Source organism: Arachis duranensis, chromosome 3, assembly GCF_000817695.3.
Source record: "Arachis duranensis cultivar V14167 chromosome 3, aradu.V14167.gnm2.J7QH, whole genome shotgun sequence".
Lineage (NCBI taxonomy): Eukaryota > Viridiplantae > Streptophyta > Magnoliopsida > Fabales > Fabaceae > Arachis > Arachis duranensis.
This window is the reverse complement of record NC_029774.3, coordinates 110607756-110614899: the sequence shown is the minus strand read 5'-3', so window position 1 is coordinate 110614899 and position 7144 is coordinate 110607756.

Here is a 7144-nt window from a genome sequence, read left to right as displayed (position 1 = left end):
CCTCACTCTGACCCGTTCCTCATTTTTTTTTTAAATTATACTTTTGGGAAGTTGTCAAATTAAATTTTTATCCTTCCTTCACACCTTGATTCTAGGAACTATTTTTCACTTGTCTTGAATTAGTATGGACTGCATTGTTTTTTCCTCATTTTTTTGCAGAGTCCCTTCTTGATGACAAAAAAAAGGCTGAATTGAAACTGTTATGTTTCATTGATTTGTTGCACTATTTTGCAGACCTGTTTTGCTCTGTTTTATGCTTTGATCTGGCTCTGTTTTGAGCACTTTGTGTTAGTGGATTAATTTCGAGTTGAACTTTGATTGTCATTTGCTCAAATGCATGTGTGTTGACTGGACCATTGTGGTTTGGTGAAAAATAATATTCTGCCTTTTGTATGTTATTTTCATTTATTTTGCAGTACCCATTGATGACAAAAGGGGGAGAAAGTGCTGAAAATTGAAATTATAAAAACAGGGGATGAAATCCTTGTGTATGGATTTATGATCACCCCTGTTATACATTGTAATGCATTTGTTTTAGTACCGTGCCTGCTGATGTTTGATTAGAAATATGTATTTGTGGAGGCAATTGATTTACCTTGATGAATATGCTTTGGATTAGGAATATACTTTTGATTTATCTTGGTAAACATGCTTGCTGAATACATTATTTTTTGGCAGTTCCTTTAAGCATTAATATGGAAATCAAATCTTTGAAAGTTGCTGTGATTGAAATGATCATGCCATGATTAAAATGTTTTCCTACCATAACTGTGTTACTCTGATTTGTTGATTGAAAAATATTTTTAAAACAGATTGAACAACAACTTATTTTTCAAAGATATTTTGATTGATTATTTTGTGTGTTTGAGCAAAAAATCAAAATTATTGATATAAGTTTTGATTATCATTCAATTCTGCTCATAAATCAAGCCATTCAACATCTTACATTGAATATGTTGAATAACATTATTGCTTTAGGCTTGATAAAATTGTTACAGGTTAGAACTTCCCTTGGTAAAGAAAGTATATATTAAGGGGGAGTCATGTGACAATTAGAAAGGGGGAGAAATACTAATCTTCAAAGGGAGTACTCAATACTCTAATCTTTAATTTCTTTCCATTTCAATTTTAATAATGTTTGTCATCAAGGGAGAGATTGATGAGTTTGGAAAACTCAAATTTATTTTAATGATGAACAAACATTATTGAAATAGTTAATTACAAAATTATTAATTTGATTTTCATTGAACATATGTTAATTAATAATTTTGTGATGCAGATTTTTAATATGGGCCGAAAATAAAAGAAAAAAATTGCAAGCCCAAGTGTTTTATAAATACATTCAGCATTGATGCAAAAATATTTTGTTTGTTGTGGCTGAATTATTATTCTTGTTATTGGGCCAAAATTTGTGATACAAGCCCAATTAAAACTCATGCTCCAAGACCATTAAAGTTGGTCCGAAACTAATCTTGAGAAGAAAGCAAAAGTTTTGCTTCATGCTTCCAACGGATTCTTTTAATCAAGTGATGGAATTCAAAATTTATCAAGAAGAGTTAATACTTGTATTAGAAACATGAGAGAGATTATACAATTAATTTGATGGCTCATTAATGCTACACGCCACCAAGAAAGAAAGGGGAGTGGGAATTAATTCAGCTTGTTTTACTTTATTCAAATCCATTACATGCTTTTATTTCTACTTTATCTTCTCTCTCATCTCTTCTCTCATTTTTGGTCACTTCCATCACAGCAACCATGGAAACTTTTGCAAGCTATCAAGATGAAGCTAGGAGCAAGCTAAAGACTATCACCATGATGGCAAGAAAAAGTAAACAAAAAGTATGCTGTGGCTGAGATCTCCAACCATGAATGGTAAGATATGGTGACAAGATCTTGGCTTCTTCATACCAAAAAAGGAAGAAGGAGATTCGGCCAGCAAGGTGAAGATTCTTTGGAGGATGGCTTGTCTTTGATTCTGCTCAACCACCACAGGAAGTAGCTAGAGTGGCGAAGTGATGGAGGAGGCAGATATTGGAGCAGATGAAGCCATCATCATCATGAAGCATCAAGGGCCAGAAATCCATCTTGGGGAGCAAGCCAAGGATGGAGCGCTCGGATTGATGAAGGGTGATGACCAAGGAAGGACTAGAGGTATTTGCATGTTGGTTATGCGTGAGTTACCTCTTCTCTCTTTTTGGCCGAACTGGTTTATTCTGCATGGAGAAGAAGTTAAGCTTGGTTCGTTTGGTTTCAACTGTGGAGGCTTCACTCTTCTATAAAAAGGATGAACAGCCATGGTTTGAAGCAAGGAGAGTAAGTGCAGAGTTCTTATAGCTACCCAAGCTAACAGAAGTTCTTCTCCTTCAATGTATTCTGTTTTGTAATTTTTCTATTTAATTTTGTCATGTCTTGAGTCTCATGAAAAAAGGCAAACTGTGAGGTTTGTATGAAAAAGCCATAGAGCGGAAAAAGGCAGAGAGTGCAAAATTAAAAGAAAAATCCATAGATGTCTTAGAGTTCCTTTGTACGTCTATGTTGTGTTTCATGATTCTGTGGGAATCCCCTTGTAAGTTGGGTTAGCACTTTACAATTTGTAATCTGGAAGATTATAGTGAAATTTCATCATGGTTGTGATGGAGACTGGATGTAGGCTGCATTGCACTTAGCAGCTGAACAATGATATATCTGGGTGTAATCTTCTCTCTCTACTTCTTCATTTCTGTTTCTGCTGCACTGGAACTAAAATAAAAATGTCTCGTGCCAAGTGACGAGACAAAAGTAAAAAATCTCGTGGCTAGGGACGAGACAAAAACAGAAAAATTTCCTCAAAGACCAGAAAGTGTATTCAAGCGAAAAGGGGGCTAAGATTCAATCCCCCTTCTCTTAGCCACTGAAACCATCAAAACTGGTTTATTTAAAATAATATCAGTTCAGTTTCAATTCAATTCAGTGAAACCAGTTTTTTTGTACACCGCTATCTATATGTCATGAAATGTATCAATTAAAACAACAACCATATTTAGCTAGAAGACATTTAAATTTTGTAAATCAATTCAAGTATGCAATACATATTATTAGTAGTTAGATGCAGCAGCCAAAATCATAAGTTAATAGCTTATTGATTCCAGTTCCTTGAAATAAATGCAACTCATCATCATCATTATTGTTTGAAATGAAATGAACTCCCTTCCCTTTTATTTTAAAATGAAAATAACTCAATTTTTTCAATGCCCTGTTTGCTTTTAAAAAAAGTTCACGAACTTAGCCATTTAGCAAGTAACAGAGAAGTAATGATCCTATATAGGGGAGATGAGAAAGATTGAACAATCATTCAAGCCAAATTAAGCATGTAAAAATATATTTTTGTCAGATTCAAGAAAAAAAAATCATAAGCTTAAACTCTTTATTGAGACAAATTAAGCATGTAAAAATATGTTTATGTCAGATTCAAGCCAAATTAAGCATGTAAAAATATGTCACAAGTTTAAACTCTTTATTGAGACAAATCATTAAACATGTTTTTTGCATGCAACATAATCACAGAGAGCATATAAGAAATCAAGCAAAATAAAAAATTAACTAATCAAATTAGCAGTCTATTGCAGAAAATTAGTGTAATATGATGTTGAAAGCATAAAAAAACCCAAACCTTAATGAGAGATTAAAAAGAATTCGCAGAGAAAAGCAATGCGAACATGAACTCGAAGAAGAGAAGGAGACCAGTGTTCTATTTAGAGCAACGTTGGCGCCAGCACAGCTCCAATGGCGATGGCGTTGGTGAAGCCTCCACTGATTTGGGGAAAAACTCAAACCTTAACGTGAAATTGGAAGAAAATTCATAGAGAGAAGCAGTGCGAACATGAATCGGAGAAGAAAAGGAGATAAATCTTCTATTTAGAGTAACGGCGGCTCCGGTGCCGACTCCGATAACGGTGGCATTGGTGAAGCTTACTGATTTGAGGGGAAAAACGTTCTGCTAGGATTTTATTCTTCAAAAAAAAATAAAAAAAAGTAAAATTCAGTATTAAATAATAAGAATAATTTAATCTTTTTATTTCATTATTTACATTTCATTTCCATTAAAATTAAAGATAAATAAGAAGAAAAATGAAAATTAAATTAATGATAATTTAATTTTTTAAAATAAAATATACTCAAAAATATTTTTTTAAATTTTAAACCAAACATAAAAATAAGACTTTCTGTTGAGTCTGCAGCGGAATTTTGACTTCTAATAGCTACAAAGTAATATGAAATTGAACACTACTCACAATAATGCACTCGCTATATAATTATTAAAGAGAAAAGGAAATAAAATAAAATAATAATAATAATATGAAAAGAAGATGTGAATATATATAGTTGTTATTGTTGATGATATCAATTACAATTCTTGAGACGTATATATAGTATCTCTATGCTATAACTTCAACGAATAGGAATAAAATTCTCCGACAAAAACTCCTTACTAAACATTTTGAGTTCTCTTCTATTAAAACTCAATTTTAATTTTACTTCCTAAAATTACTCTTATCCTTCCTTTATTCTCACAATTCTCCACCTCGGTCACAATTTGAAATCTACTCAAATTTTGGACGATCAAAGTGTGGTATTCATATATGGTTGTGTCAATTTTACAATGACTGCGTACGTGTCCTTGTTCAGGATCAAACCAATCGTAGTTCTTCTATTTCTCCATGTAATGCCTAACATGAAGCAATATTGAGCAATTTCAAACAGTGTTGGAACTTGTTTCCTGACACTACTTTAGTCAACATATCAGCAGGGTTTTCATCTGTGTGTACTTTTATAAGAGAAATGTTACCTTTCTCTATAACATCGCGCACGAAGTGATATCTTACATCAATATGCTTGGTACGAGCATGATGAACCTGATTTTTAGCCAAATGAATTGCACTTTGACTATCACAACTCAGATTCACGCAATCTTGCTTCAACCCCAAATCATCTAGAAGACCCCTTAGCCACAATGCTTCTTTCACCCCTTCTGCTACTGCCATGTACTCAGCTTCTGTAGTAGATAGTGCCACTGTAGCTTGTAACATCGATCGCCAACTAACTGGAGCACCTTGTATTTTATATACATAACCAGTCATAGAACGTCTTCTATCTAGATCACCAGCATAATCAGAATCAACAAAGCCGCTGATTTGACATGATTTTCCACTAAAGCATAAACCTGTGTCAATGGTGCCCTTCAAGTATCTTAATATCCACTTGACTGCTTCCCAGTGTGCCTTACCCGGGTTTGCCATGAACCTGCTAACGACACTGACTGCCTGTGAAATATCTGGGCGTGTACATACCATAGCATACATTAGGCTACCGACTGCACTAGCATATTTGTTTTAACATAAAGGAGTCAAATCGCTTATACCATTGCCGAGGAGATTGTTTTAATCCATATAGCGATTTCCTCAAGCGACATACCTGACTTTCTTTACCCTCAACCTTGAAACCCTCAGGTTGATACATGTAGATTTCTTCCTCTAAGTCACCGTGCAAGAATGCAGTCTTCACGTCTAGTTGTTCCAACTCAAGATTACTATGAGCGACAAGACTTAAAAGCACCCGTATGGAAGTGTGTTTTACCACTGGAGAAAATATCTCATTGTAATCAACACCTTCTTTCTGTGCAAATCCCTTTGCTACTAACCTAGCTTTGAATCTTGTACCATCTGACTTAGTAGGATCTTCTTTTCTTTTATACACCCACTTACAACCAATTGCAGTCTTTCCCACGGGCAATGGGACCACATCCCATGTCTTGTTCTTATGAAGAGATTGCATCTCTTCCTCCATAGCGACAATCCAACTCTCTCTATCTTTGTCTTTGATAGCATGTTTGAAGGTGACCGGCTCATCATCCTCCACTGAGAGTGCATAATCTACCAGGTTTAGCTGCCCATAATGTCTCAAAGGCTTGTCTGACCCGAACTTCTGAACAAATTTATAATTCCTCTTTGGCCTAGTAGATGCCAAAGAATCCTGCTGCTGCTGTTGTAATGAATGTGCATTTTCTCGCTGAATTTCCTCATGATCAAGTTCATCTTCTGCGTCATCTCGAGTAGCATTAGGATGCTCCACCTGAACATTATTAGAGTCTATTTGTTGGTATTTAGACTCTATCTCCACCACTTGAGTATTTGAAGTTTTTCCAACATCACCATCATCTGGCACCACATCTTTAGACAAAGCTACCATAGATCGTTCATCAAAGGTAACATCCCTGCTAATTACAAACTTAGAATCATTTACACTCCAAAGGCGATAGCCTTGAACCCCTCTTGGATACCCCAAAAAGATTGCCTTCTTAGCTCTATCATCAAGCTTATTATCTTTAACATGATAATAGGCTGTGCATCCAAAGACTCTGAGTTTTTCGTAATCTGCATGTTCCCCTGACCATACCTTATAAGGTGTGTCTCCATCTAGAGAAGAATGTGGGGATCGATTCACTATGTAGCAAGCTGTAGCAATCGATTCTGCCCACCATTCTCTGCCTAACCCAGAATTAGAGCGCATACACCTTGCCTTCTCAAGTAGCGTACGATTCAGTCGTTCGGCGACTCCATTCTGTTGTGGTGTTTCTCTAACTGTCCAGTGTTTTGTAATGCCTTCTCGGTCACAAAACTCCTTGAAAGCCCCATCCGTGTACTCTGTGCCATTATCAGATCGTAGAGTTTTCAGCTTCCTACCTGTTTGGTTTTCAACCATTGCTCTCCATCGCTTAGAAGTATCGAATACCTCATTCTTATGTTTGAGGAAGTAAATCCAAACATATCTGGAATAATCATCAACAAAAGTAACAAAATACCTGGAACCACCCTTGGAAGTAACTTTAGCCGGGCCCCAAACATCAGTATGCACGTAGTCTAATAACTCTCTACTTTTATACTTGCTTGTAGAAAACTTCACCCTATGTGCCTTTCCATACACACAATGCTCACAAAATTCCATTTGTGGTTTCTTCATATTCTTCAGCAAACCTTGTCCACAAAGCAATGATAGACCTTTCTCTGACATATGTCCAAGCCGCATGTGCCATATTCTCGTGCAATCTGTTTGATCTCTACTTCGACCGATTCCAACTGCTAACTCACCTATAACTGTTGTCCCC